Source organism: Hyperoodon ampullatus (genome assembly GCF_949752795.1).
Source record: "Hyperoodon ampullatus genome assembly, chromosome: 3".
Lineage (NCBI taxonomy): Eukaryota > Metazoa > Chordata > Mammalia > Artiodactyla > Ziphiidae > Hyperoodon > Hyperoodon ampullatus.
Genome location: NC_136916.1, coordinates 21,729,701 through 21,744,457, shown reverse-complemented (window position 1 = coordinate 21,744,457; position 14,757 = coordinate 21,729,701). Strand labels below are relative to the sequence as shown.

The window sequence follows — 14,757 nt, the reverse complement described above, 5'->3', positions numbered from 1 at the left end:
TTTTCCAATAGTCTTCAGGGCACTCTCTTTGGGCTGTTTTTAAATATCAAGTCCACTTTCAAAAGACAAAGATTCAATTTCCACTTGCAGCCAAGATGGAGTAACAGGAACTGGATTATCACTTGTACTAATCTATATAATCCTTTTATTTGTAGATCTGAATTATTGTACTGTTGTCTGTTTCTCCCATCAGATCTGTTACTATTTGCTTAATATATTCAGATGCTCTGATGTTGGGTTCATATATTTTTATGGTTGTTATATATTCTTGACCCTTTATCATTGTATAATGACCATCTTTGTTTCTTATTACTTTTGAGGTGAAGTCTATTTTTACTGATATTAGTATAGGTGCCCCTGCTCTCTTTTGGTTTCTGCATGGAGTATCTTTTGCCATCTCTTCACTTTGAATCTATGTGTGTTTTTAGAGCTGAGGTGAATGTCTCATATGCAGCATATAGTTGGGTCTTTTTTTTTTGTTTTTAATCTATCCAGCCACTCAGTGCCTTTTTATTGGAGAAAACAACTTATTAATATTTATAGTAATTATTGATATGTAAGGACTTACTGATGACACCTTATTATTTCCTGGCTGTTTGTAGTTTTATTTTTTTCTTCCTTTCTTCCCTTTTTCTTTGTAAATTCATGATGTTCCATTGTGGTATGCTTTGATTCTCTTCTCTTTACCTCTTATCTTTTATAGACTTTATGGTTCCCATGAGGTTTTATAGATGTAATGGTATAATTACCCTGCTAACAATTTAAATTTTATCACATACAAAATCTCTACCCTTTTACTCCCCACTTTCACATTTTTGATAACACCATTTACATGTTTTATTGTGTATCCAATTAACAAATCATTGAACTTACTGGTATCTTTAATACTTTTGCCCTTTAACCTTCATTTTAGAGTTAAATAGTAGCACATCACCATTTTACAGTATTAGTGTATTCTGAATCTGACTATATGCTTACTTTTACCAGTGTGTTATATACTTTTATATGTTTTGATGTAACTAATTAATATCCTTTTGTTTCAGCTTGAAAACTCCTTTTAGCAGTCTTTATAATGTGGGTTTAATGATGATGAATTCCCTCAGCTTTTCTTTGTTAGTGAAGGTCTTCATTTCACCCTTCAACTCTGAAGGTGAATTTTGCTGGGTAAATTAATCTTGATTGGCAGTTTCTTTCTTTTAACACTTCAAATATATCAGCCCATTCTCTTTTACTGTAAGGTCTCTGCTGAGACATCTGCTGATAGCCTTATGGGGGTTCCATTTTATGAGAGAAATTTTTCTTCTCTTTCTGCTTTTTAAATTCTCTCTTTGTATTTGGTTTTAGACAATTTTTATTATTATGCGTCTTGGAGAAGAACATTTTGGGTTGAAATTTTGAAGTGACCTATTAGCTTGAATTTGGATGTCCAGATCTCTCCTCATGGCTGGAAAGTTCTCAGCCATTATTTGGTTAAATAAGCTTTTTACTCCTTTCTCCCTGTCTTCCCCTTTTGGGGCTCCAATAATGTGTACAGTATTCCCTTTGATGGTATTCCGTATCTATCGTAGGCTTTATTTATTCCTTCTCATTCTTTTGTTGTTGTTGTTCTAATTGTATAATCTTAATTGATCTGTCTTCAAGCTTCTAGCTCACTGATTCTCACTTCTATTTGTTCAAGTTTCATGTGAACTCTCTGTTGAATTCTTCAGTTCAGTCATTGTATTCTTCATTCCAAAATTTCTGTTTGGTTCTGTTTTCTGTTTTTGTTGTTGTTGTTGAGGTTTTCATTTTGTTCTTGTGTTGTTTTCTCCATATTGTTAAATTGTTTATCTGTGCTCTCTTTTAGCTCTCTGAGAGTCTGTAGAACAATTATTTTGAATTATTTGTTGTGCAATTTCTGGATCTCCTTTTCTTTGGAGCCAGTTACTGGAGGTCTACTATATTACTTTCATGGCATTTTGTTTCCCTGATACTTTGTGATCCCTGTAGACTTGTGTAGCTATCTGTACATTTGAAGGAACAGTCACCTCTTAAAGACTTCATGGGCTGATTTAAGTAAGGGAAACCTGTCACCTGCAGATGGAGGCACAATGGACTATGCTGTAACCGTGGATCTAGTGGCTCAGGGCGCCTGGTGCAAGAGTGTGTGGCAGCACTGGGTCCAAGGGAGTATGATGTCTCTTTGGCTCAGCCACTAAGGTTCACAGTATCAACAATTGTGTGGTCCTTGGCAAGCACTATGGGGGTTCTGCAGTGGCTGCAATTGCTATTGGTCTCCTAAATGGTGCCTCAAGGACTAGTAACTAAGGACCAGGGCAGGCATCAGTGGTGGCTGGAGCCTGTGGTGTGCACACACTTGGTTGCAGGGCCCAGCTGCAAGTGCCTATGTAGTAGGGGAGGTCACTTGTAGACACACTCATAGTAATGGGGGGTCAGAGTAGGTAGCAGGGGCCAGGGCCAACTATGGGCTTAGTGGCATCTGCTAAAGACATGGGTGTCGGCATGCTTTCCCTTGGCTTCACACTCTACCCTCCAGTATGCATACTGCAGTGGTGACCATTGACAGGGCTGGGCTGGGGGACATGGATGTCCATAGCTGGAGGGGTTAGCTATAGCCAGGTACGGTGGTATGAGCCAGTGACTGAAGGCAGGGCCTGATCTGGACCTGAAGCAGCTGCAGGGGCCCCGGGTGTGCTGTGCTCTCCTGTGGCTGCATTCTCTCCCATTTGCACACACACTGCAAGGGAAGGTGGTGATGAGAGTTGGGCTGGAGCTTGCAGTACAGAGCTGGAAGGCCTCTCTACAGGTAGGTGCTGCGGCACTGGCCAATGTCAAGAAGGCAGGGCATGATCAGGGCTTGCAGTCAGCTGTGGGGACCTTAGATGTTGTTTTGCTTTCCTCTGGCCACACACTCTGGGTGTGCACAGTGTAGTGAGGGCCAGTGACGGGTCAGGCCGGGGGCTATGTATAGGTGGGCGCCAGTCAGGAACAGAAGGCCCCTTGCATGTCATACTCCCATGAGGGGGATAACACATTATATGCACTGACTAAAAGAATATAATGTCTTGTATTATTGATCCTGAAAATACTTTGTTCCAGCTTCAGTTGATGATGAGTGCTCTGATATTCTAAGAAAGCCTGTTTAGTTTTTGTTTATGTCCTTTTGATTTAAACTCAGATTATGTCAGAAAAACTTGAATGGGCATTACCACCTCATAATCCTCTAACTAACCTTAGCTCTTTCCTCAAGCTTTGGAGGAAGCTGAAAAGGTGTCCTGTCAAGCTACTGGGCACTCTGTCATTTAGACACTTACATCCACATTAAAACTGACATGTAGAAATGGTTTTCACTGCCAGCACTTTCTTGCCCTTTTCTCCCCCTCACTTTCCCCATCTCAGTTCCTTCCATGCAGTCTGAATCATCTCATTTATAATTAGGAGGTGAAAAGGGCAAATAAAAAAACAACTTAGGATTTTAACATGTCATTGGCATTGGATATAAGTGCCAGTGATGTACAAAGATAACTGAATGCACAGTTTCCAAATTGGTGCATGGATGTTCAGTACTTGCTGCGCGTTCCTGTTTGCATTTCAACCTTCAACATAATGACACCCCATGATAGGATCTGAAATACCAAAGGTTTTGCTTGCGTAGTCATTATTGGAATTCTGAAAATCTATGTATGTTCTCATGCATATTTAAAATTTTCAAATATGGTATTATGCGTTATATTCTAAAAGATAGTACATAATAAATATTATAGAAGAGTATGATGAATTATTAACAAATATTTTGTGACAAAACTTGTTAAGTATGTTTTAACTATTTATTGAATCATGCACACCCAATTTGAAAGAAAATCACACAAAAATTTGTTGGTTGGTTTTATCCAAAGTGAAAAGATTGACAAAATGTAGTTCATGAGAACATGCTAATTATATTTAGAAAAAAATCAGTATCATTATACTCTACTGCTTTGGTTGTTCCAAATTCAGAATATTTATCATGAGCTCAGATTCACCCCCATCAGAATATGTATAAGATGGGAAAAGAGAGGAAGACTTACAGGACTAGAAAGACTTCTCCCCAAACCAATACTTATAACTTTTTTGACTGCCCTGGAAATTTTATAACCCAGCTAAGAGTGTTATCATTAGATTTGGAATGGGTGAAAGGTATGCTTTCCTTTTGAAGGAGGAAGAAAGGTGATTGTGAATACAAATACATACATTGGCCAACAGTTTAGAAAAAGGATGGGTGGGTCTGGAAACCAATGAGGGATTATGCCACCAGGCACGTGTTATCTTTTCTAACTGCATATTTTAAAATGGGAAATAAACTCCAGATAAATTTGTGGACCCACTGGATACATCAAGAAACAGAGTCAGGCCAGAAGCCTCTTTACCACCAACCCTCAAAAGTCCCCACCTTGACTGATAGACTTTCTGGGTTTAGTGCAGCTCGGAGTCAGGGACCAGTAACCCCAAGTATTCCTACTTTCCTTTCTGAAATGCACAGTTATCCAAGCTAAGGGACCCAGTCCCTTTGAAGAAGGAAAGGAGGAGGATTTTACACTTGTGTACACACTTGTGACAGGGTAGCAGGGTGCTGCCCCAAGAGGACCTGCCATCATCCCCTCCTACAGAGGTTGTCTGCAGAGCTTTCCACGGAGGTTGCTGCTTCCCTCACCAAATATTCCTCCGTGATTTTGTGAAACGTGTCCTCTGAACACCCCCCAGGAGATGGGTGAGCAAGTCACACATTAGACATCTACTCCATCATTCCAGTTCCCTAAATCATTAGATTTATTCCTCTACATTATAAGAAGGAAATTGCACACTTCAGCTTCATTTAATGTAAACCAATATGACATCCAGGTTTAGTCAACTGTGTAAGCAAATTGTGAGGGTCTTTCCCAGTTGCTCAAGCTAACATATGGAATCCAGAATGCCTGATAAGTGCACCCATGTTGATACATTTGGCCATTCCAGTATTATTTTCTTCTACCCTGGGCAATTACACTTAGATTCCATTTCTGCACATGCATATTAATTTCTGCTGATATAAACTTACCACATTTGGCAGTTTTTTCAGTGTGTGAATTGGCTCCTTCCAGGTCAGACTTGGTAATCATTTCCCTTGATTAGGTTGGCTTTGACTCTAGCATGGTTCTGCAGGCCATGAGGGATAGCAAGGGTGGATCATTTGGAAATAAGCTTTCCCCTGCAATGTAAGGTCATTACACTCTCCTCGTGCTGGGAGAAGCTCCTTCCTCAGAAAGGGGAGGAGGAGCAGGATCTGCTGGTGAGGAAGGCTTACAGGGATTTGTAAGGTCAGGATACCCAGATTCATGTGAATTGCCTTCATTCCAGTTCTCAGGGCTCCATCCTTTTCCTATCAGCCCCTAATATGCACATAAGAAATTTGATAAGGATGAGAAATCAACTTGAATCATAACTTGAAGCTAAAAGAGATTAATTTATGATAATCATAGAATTCCCTTCCCCCGATTCTCTTAACTCTTCCTGGAGGTGTTCATTTTCATTCTACCATTTCCCCAATGCAATAAAAAGTAGTTAGCATAGTCCACGGTACCAATGGCAGAATTCCCATCATAACAGTCTTTTGAAACAGTCCCTTGCTTTCCAAAGTCTTCTGTTTAATAGGCATATTATTTCCAGCAACATTTGGGGCTGTGCCTTAAAAAACAAGTCCCCATTGTGGACATTGTAGGTTTGGGGGATAATTAAAGTAATGAAGTACCCTGCAAGGTGGGCCGCAACCTGGGCTTGCAGGGACGTGCAGGGCAGCAAGGGCCACTGAGGGAGGCTGGGCCCAAGTGGAAGCCGGGAGGGGCCAGGCGGGCGAGGCGGGCAGTGTGGGGCCCTGCCTAGCCCTCGCCCCGGACACCGCATGTTGCCCTGGTCCCCCCGGCAGTGCAGCCCGGGTGAAGAGCAGGCGCCCAAGTAACAAGGCCCCTCGGCGGTCAGCGACCCCGGCCAGGCCAGGGACTCTGAAGAGGAAGCCCTGGGGGAGCCAAGAACATCCCCACTGGACAGTCCTCAGCCCTGGTACCGAAGGCCTTCCTGGATCCACAAAGAGCAGCTGCTGCCTCTGTCGCCCCCAGGCCTCGCTGCCAAGTGGTCCCTGGGAACCCCAGTTCCCCCCTACCCCCAGATGACCTGGGAGGTGGCCCTGTCAAGGATGACCCTGCTACTGCCCTGGGACCCCAACTATGAGGCTCAAGCGGGACCTCATCTGGTGCGGGGGCCCAGCTGTGGGTCCGGCACCTCCTTCTCAGGCCAGACCTTGTGCCGTCCCTCATTCTGGCCTCTGTACGAGGCAGGAGCATGAGGCAGAGGCCTCAGGCCCGTCTAGCAGGACATCAGAGTGGAGAGCATGTGCCCAGGGATGCAGGGTTCCCGGTGATGTGCTATGAAGATGTCTTTCTTTCTGACCCTCTGCTGCCCTGTGGGCAGCGTGTTCCCCTGTACCTGTCTCAGGGCCCTCAGCAGGTGATGGGCTCTCTGAAGCTGCTGCTCCCAACCCCAATTATGTCCCCCTGGGTCCTCCCCACTCCATCCTCTGGCTGCTCCACCTCCTGGCTCAGAGGGCCTGAGCTGATCTCCCTCACTGGCCTCCTGCAGATGAGCCAGGGGGAGCCAAGACCCAGCTCCCTGGGGGCTCCCATGCCCCCTGCTGACCCTCCAGATGCTGCCTCTGACCACCCAGGTACCAGTGGTGGCCAGAGCTGTTCTCACTGCATGGACCCATCTCTCCCATGGGCCCCAGGCAACCAAGGTCCATAGCCCCTCCACAGGCAGAGTGGGCCCTACTTCACCAGGCAGGTTCTTTTGACAATAAAACAGTGTTGGTTTGTAAAGTAATGAAGTAAATGCTAGTGTTCTCTACCCAGAAGTTACCCATCTCAGTATGTTGGGTTTCAAAAGCAATTTTTTTTTGGACACTTGGCCTAAACTTCCAAGTTTTGCCACCAAACAATAGGACATCAGCTCTGAAGAGGCTCAATCTAAATTCTTTGACTAATGTGAATATCAGAGAAAGCACAATCTAGCATATAAATCAGTTTCTTATATACTGATTATAATTTATTCATTAAAAATATGCTGTTATTTTAAGAACAAAATCACAAGTACATCACTGGGAAAAGGGTGTTTAGGCCAATGCAACTTGTGCCCTTCCTCTGGGATCATCAGAGACTTCCTTACAATGTTCCCTGAGGCTCTGAGCTTTCTGGCTGTGCCCTTTGTCTTAATCCATCAGGTTCTTTCTATGTATAGCCAATATAATATTGGCCATACATAATCTATGTATAATCTATGGTTATACAATATATAATCTATGGTTTCAATGGATTATAAACAGTGCATATAAACAGTGCATTTTACTAGGAAAGAAGACATTAATTTTCATCCTTGGCATTTCTAATTATCTCTGGAGTTATTCTCCATTCACATTTGACAAGGGATGTTTAAGACTGCTTTTCTGCTTCTAGTAGCAATCTCCTATATCCCATCTCTGTTTTCTTTCCAATCCTTAGGGAGAAAAAAGTTAATGTATTTCTTGTTTCTTCCTGAAAAATTGAAAAATGTAGGATTGTGTTTGTAGACTCAACTTCCTCATGGTGGTCTGTTGCAAACAATAGAGAGTTCCCTTGCAAACAGTACTAAGGAGTTCATTATTTGTGACTTATGTTCCTCACCAATGCCCCTTTTACATAGATTACTGAAGAAAATATAATATGTGGTCTACTATTTCCAAATAGTTTTATTCTGTCAACCAGGTTTCCAAACAAAAGTCAGAACCAGTCTTCTCCCTTAAATATTTTTAAAGTATATAAAAATAACATACACAAAATAATGGAATTGCTTTATTAAAAATGGAAAATATCATATAAAACTTTGAGGTAGGATTATATGAAGAAAAATGTACAACAGATTTGCTGTATATAAGTATTACTATTCAAGTATTCTCTAGAATTATAAAGGAACAGTTTTTAATATCTCATGATATAAGATATGATGGTCCAGGCAATACTTATGTAATCTAGTCTTAGAGATGAAATCTCATCTTGGATAAATTCATCAATACTGAATCCTTACAAATAAGATGTTGCAAATAAAAAAATAAACCCAAAATAAAAATCCCCACTAGTTAATTTTTCACTATCACCTGCTAGACCCTCTTTATCTTTTAAAATATCTGTGGTTTAAATGAGTCTGGAATTTTATTTTTTTATTTTATTATTTTTTTGTGGTACAGGGGCCTCTCACTGTTGTGGCCTCTCCCGTTGTGGAGCACAGGCTCCGGACGCGCAGGCTCAGTGGCCATGGCTCACGGGCCTAGCCGCTCCGCGGCATGTGGGATCCTCCCGGACCAGGGCACGAACCCGTGTCCCCTGCATCAGCAGGCGGACTCTCAACCACTGCGCCTCCAGGGAAGCCCTGGAATTTTAATTTTTTACAACATATTTTCTGGGTTTAATTAACATTCAGTAAAGTCTTTAATGTTTAAGAGTGGTTTGATTATGGGAAATATGTTATCGCCTTCCAAATCCAGGAACATAAAACTGTCCTTAAATAAAATTTGAATACTTTAAAAATTGCAACCCAAAATGTGTGTTTTTATGAGCTGTAATTTAAGAGGCTCAGCAGCTTTGTCTTGAACAGATGCGTGAGAACAATCTGAGAGAGTACATCTAACAGTGAGACAGCAAATGATGAAATTATGTATGTATTTATAGTACTTATATTGTTCACTAGCTCTTTATATAACCACCTTTTCACTTTGGGACTTTTTTCATGGCATATGTTGTGATCTTATCTGTTTGCTTTTCTTTTCTTTGGGGACAATGGGTTATTTAGTATCTCTTTTAAAAATGTGTTTAGGGGTGTGCATTTTAACAGCCTTGTCTAGTTGCATTATTTGCTTGATTTCCTCCCTGTAACATCTCTCCCTTATGCAGCAAACAAAGAAAATAATTTGGGGCTTGGGTATAAGAGAGAGAATCTTGTGCTACAGATGGATATAGGACAAAGCAGGAGAAGTTAAATGGCTTTTGCCAGAAATTCTTGCTTGTTTTCTTTTCTTTTTGGATTTATCATAAAATTAATAATATTAAGCATTTCTAGTACAAACTATAGTTTACTGCAAGCCTGTACTTTGGAGACACAATTGTTAGTGCTTCGTATACATATACATACAGACATTATTGTATTCAATCCTCACAGTGATGTACAAGGAGATGCTGTTGTTCTCTTTTTCATAGATGAAGAAACTGAGATGCAGAGAGGATGAGCAGTTTTTTTCATAATCACATGGTCAGGGCATGAAAGAACTAAGAAAGTAGCCCAACTCTATATGACTGAAAACCCTGTGCAATTAATGACCCTCAGAGCACGTAAGCAGTAGATATAAAAATTGGTCCATATTTTGCAAGGGCTGGAGGTAGAGATGGAAACAATAGTGACAGTAGTAACAGGAGTAATGACAATAATAATAACACTGCATAATTTGCCATTTGGGACCAGCAAAGGGCCATGAGTCCATCTAGGGCCTTCACATAAAGTGTATTTATCTTCCTTATGACCCTAGGAATGGTGTTATTATTCCCATTTTATTTTATTTTTTTTTTTTTTGCGGTACGCAGGCCTCTCACCGCTGCGGCCCCTCCCGTCACGGAGCACAGGCTCCGGACGCGCAGGCCCAGCGGCCATGGCTCACGGGCCTAGCCGCTCCGCAGCATGTGGGATCTTCCCAGACCAGGGCACGAACCCGTGTCCCCTGCATCGGCAGGCGGACTCTCAACCACTGCGCCACCAGGGAAGCCCTTATTCCCATTTTAAGATCACAAAATTAAAGTCAGGAAAGTTAGGAATCTCACTCAAAGTTACATAGCTAGTACATTACAGATGCAGGAGTCCAGCTGAGAACTGGATTCTAAATATATTCCATACTTAATCTTCTGCCCCATTGTAAGCCGCATTTCTTCTTTACTTGTGATTTCATAAGAAAATTTTCCTGTTGGAATAGTGCTGTGGTTTTTTTCCCCTAATCCGAGTATAATGTGACACATACTGCACAATGATTGGAGATATTATATTTACAGACCTATTCATCAATTTGTTTCTGTTAAATAAAAAACTTTCTGAAAATAGTGGAGAAGGGCTGGATGCAGGTGTGGAAATCTTCCATCTAAGCCAAAAATCTTTTAACAAATGATAATATTCTCATGGGACAAGGATAAAAAATAGGCCATTACGTCACCAAAATTCTGAGACTTCTCATAATATTAATGGAAAATAGAACCAAAGAAATGTAAAGTTATTACTAAGGGCCCCATCTGAAGGCAGGAAGGATTTAATAATATGAATAGTCACATGCAGGCCAAATTATTTGGTAGCAACCTTGGAATACTGGAGCTACCAATGCCCAGGATCTGAATCAAGAAGAAACAGACCATTTTTTCAAAGATTTCTTAGAGATCTGAAGGAAAGAATCTTTGGCTTGTAAAGTTCAATGTTTGGATTAAAATTTATCAGGTTGCATCTGTGAAGCTTTCCATTTTGGGTCAAAGAAAAAAGTAGTCTGTGTGTGTGTGCGTGTGTGTGTGTGTGCGCACACACGCACATACTGTATTAGTCTGCTTGGGCTGCCACAACAAAATACCACCGACTAGGTGGCTTAAACAACAGAAATTTATTTCCCACTGTCCTGGAGGCTTGGAAGTCCAAGATCAAGGTGCCATGAGGTATGTTTTGTTCCAAGGCCTTCTCTTGGCTCGCCGTAGGTGGCTGCCATCTCCCTGTGGGCTCAAATGGCCTCTTCGTAGGAACAGGAAAGAAATCTCTCTAGTATCTCATCTTATAAATGCAGCAATCCCATCAAGAGGGTCTCACCCTTATGACCTCATCTAACCCTATTACCTCCCAAAGACCCCATCTCCAAATGCCATGATACTAAGGGTTAGGTCTTGAACATAGGCATTTGGGGGTGGGGGAGACACAAGCATTCAGTCCATAACACTGCCCCTGGCCTTCCAAAATTTGTATGCTTCTCATACGCAGAATACATTCATTCTATCCCAACAAACAGCCCCAAAAGTGTTAGCTCATTCTAGTATCCATCTAAAGTCAAAGTCTCATCTAGATAGCATCTAAAATCAGATATGGGGGAGACATAAGGTGCAATTCATCCTGAGGTTAAATTCCTCTCTGGCTGTGAACTTGTGAAAGCAAACAAGTTATGTGCTTCCAAAATACAAGGGGCCATCATAGGGTAGATATTCCCATTCCAAAACAGAGAAATAGGAAAGAAGGAAGAGGTGAAGGGTCCCAAGGAAGTCCAAAATGTAGGAAGGCAAATTCCACTAGGTCTTAGGGCTGGAGAATAATCCTCTTTGCTTTCCAGGTCCAGTGGGGCAGCAGCATCACCCCCAGGGCTCGGCTCATGTGTTTCTGTCTACACACCTGAAATCAAGGTGGTGGCAGCAGACTTGGCCCTCCCCCCTGCCCCCGGGCCTGTGAACTCTGTGCTTCTGGTGGGAGTGGTAACCCACATGATTTCTCAATCACCTTTGGGATCCTTCTTCCCTTCTTGAGGGAGAGCTCACATTCACAGCTGAATAGCCCTACAATCCCACCTTGTAAAATCCACAAAGTCTGACTGCCTTCCTTCATCCTGTCCCACCTTCTTCCCCACTTTAGTTCAAACTGGCAGTGTCTCTGCTGGTATAACCCCATCTCTATTCTTGGCTTATTAAATTCATGAGTCACACCATGATCTCTTTATCAAATCATTTTCAACCACACCCTTAGTATTCTCTTCAGAACCAGCTTTCTCATTTTTTATTTTTTGCAATATGAAGAAGCTGAAAATTTCAATATCTTCAAGTTCTGGTTCCTTTTTGCTTAACAATTCCTTCTTCAATTCATCTCTCTCCTTTCACATTTTACTATAAGTGATCAGGAGGAACAAATCTATACTTGCAATACTTTGCATACAAATCTTAGCTAAATATCTAATTTCATCACTCACAAGTGCTACCTTCCATAAAAGACTAGAACACAGTTCGGTCAAGTTCTTTGCCACCTTATAACAAGGATCATTTTTCCTCCATGTTCCAATAACATGGTTCTCATTTGCATCTGAGTCCTCGCCCTTAACATCCATTTTTCTAATATGCAACTCAAAATTCTCCCAGCCTCTGTTCATTATTCAATTCCACATGTTTTGGTATTCATTACAGCAGCACCCCACTCCTCAGCACCAAAATCTGTCTTAACTCAGGCTGCTATAAAGAATACCGTAGATTGAGTGGCTTAAACACAGAAATTTATGTCTCACATCTCTGAAGTCTGGAAGTCCAAGCATAGTTGAGGTCTAATGAGAGCTCTCTTCCTGGCTGGCAGAGAGCAACCTTCTCACTCTGATCTATATATACAATCTATATACATGGTGGGAAGAGAGTGTGAGCAAGCTCTCTGGTTTCTCTTTTCATAGGAGCACTAATCCCATCTTGAGTGTCCCTCCCTCCCTTTTGACCTTATCTAAATCTAATCACCTCCCAAACGCCTCATCTCCAAATACCACCACGTTGGAGGTTAGGGCTTCAACATATGCATTTTGGGGAGACAGCAGCATTCAGTCCATAATATACAAACATACATACATATATATTTACATGTGTTGATAGATTATACATATTCTAGCTACATATTCTGCTAACTATAGATGCAGAAATAGCATTAGTAGAATCAAGTATAAAAATAGAAGTGATGACATCTCCTTTCACTCTTTACTTATATATAGCACATAAGCTGTTTTTGAAACAGCTGGCAGAAGTGTTACTTTTTCTTCTTAGTGTGAAACTTAGTTAGACTTAGCATGGTGAAATCAGTCATTTGTTCCTAATCAGCATTCAGATAGGCTGACAGCAAAAGCACCCAAAATTGAGGCTCCTGCATCTCATTACAGGAGACTGAGCAAAACCCCACAGCATTATCTTAAACTTTAACTTTGACATCCACTGGCCACTGTAGAAACAACCCTCTTAATTTTTTTTAAGGGTATTAGATAGTAATTCCATTTCCAGCATGTTTCTGTGGAAGTAAATTATGGATATGTAAAAATGTATAGCTCTCTATGTATATCCACTCTAGTAGTATTTACATTAGTAAAACAGTTGAGGTGTCACATGGTAGGGAATGTTTAAGTAAACCACAGCGCAGCAACATATCAAATGCTATGGAGTCATTAAAGTGATAATTTTATTTAAACAAATGAGAGACTAGAAATTTAAAAAAAAAAGTCAAAAGATGAGATTAGAAAAAATGGTAAAGTGAGCCCTAGTACCTAATTTCTCTTCCCACCAAAATCTCTGTGAAATGTCAGGTAATAAATTATGTTTAAGAAAATAAAGTCATAAGCACAGTGGGAAACAAGGAAAGACCTTGGTGGAAGATGATTTCTGAGGAATTCTTAAGAACTAGAAATGGAGTGATATCAGAATCACAGAGAAGCAAGAGTGAAGGAAGTAAAAACCCAAAACTCAGGCAGGAAGAGGAAGAGCTTAGGAGAAGTTTCAGGGAAGCTCAAAGCTCAAAGTTACCTGGAGCAGAAGCAGGAGGGACCATGTTGAAATTTAAGGGGAATTGTAGTCTGATAATAAGCCATCGATTTATTCAGCCTCCACCCATTTGGACTGAGCAGGGGTCAGTGTGTCCACAGAGGACCAGGCACTGGCTTGACTCAGGTGCAGAGCTAAAGCAGTGCCCAGGTCACTGCAGACTCCAAGGAGGGAGAAGGAGCTGCACGTCCAGGGCAGGCTTTCTATCAGGCTCATCAGACGCAATCTCTTGAAGTCAGCACCAACCTCAGCTAAACTTGGTGAGGTGGATCTCACAGAGAAATACAACATGGTAAACAAGAGTCAAAAAACAAATACCACTAAAGAGGGGTAACAAAATGACACCCAAGAAAATCATGCTTTTACTGCAAACTGAATATCCCACAATAAGTTTACCTGATATCCTTCTGAGATTTGTGTGAAATGTGGAAATTTAAACATGTTTACAAAATAAAAATCTCAGTTGAATTGAATTGTTGAAAAGAAACAGTAATAAAACCAATCAATGAACTAGAATATCAAATAATTTTCCTAGAATGTAGCCCATTTCCTAGAAACATAAAGTATAAGAGAAAAATAAATGATATACAGAATATATCCAGAAATTTCAACAACCATTCAGAAACAAAATATTTTGAAAAACTAAAGGTATATGTAGTTATAACTATAATTATACATATAAAAATATAACAGAAAAGCTGGAAATATGACTGAGAAAATAGAATCTATAGAAGATTATGAAACTACTTTAAAAGCAGCAAATGAAAAAAATAAAATGTAAAATCTCAGTGGCTGGATTAAATTCCTGATAAACATATATGACAAAAGAATTAGTAAACTGAAGGATATAACCCAAAAGGAGTATGGCTAAAAAAAAAATCTAGGAAAACAATGAGATGGAAAAGTAAGAAATAAAGGTTAAAACACAAAAAGTCAGAATTAAAAAAATAATATCTACTCAGTGTGCCAGAGGAAATTTAAAAGAGAAGGGAGACAAAGCAATTTCTAAAATATAGTAGCTAAGAATTTGCCTAGAATTGATGAAATTCACCAATCTTCAAATCATAGAATCCTAACAAAATCCAGGCAGGAAGGATTTGCTTTATTG

General features: G+C 40.7%; 1 pseudogene across 1 annotated transcript; it reads left to right on the top strand.

The window, feature by feature from the left end:
• The first annotated feature begins 2,090 nt into the window (after positions 1 to 2,090).
• On the top strand, positions 2,091 to 6,810 carry LOC307049477 (histone deacetylase complex subunit SAP25-like; annotated as a pseudogene). The gene is made up of 2 exons: positions 2,091 to 2,169; positions 5,976 to 6,810. The product of its transcript is annotated as a histone deacetylase complex subunit SAP25-like (transcript).
• Positions 6,811 to 14,757: the final 7,947 nt, after the last annotated feature.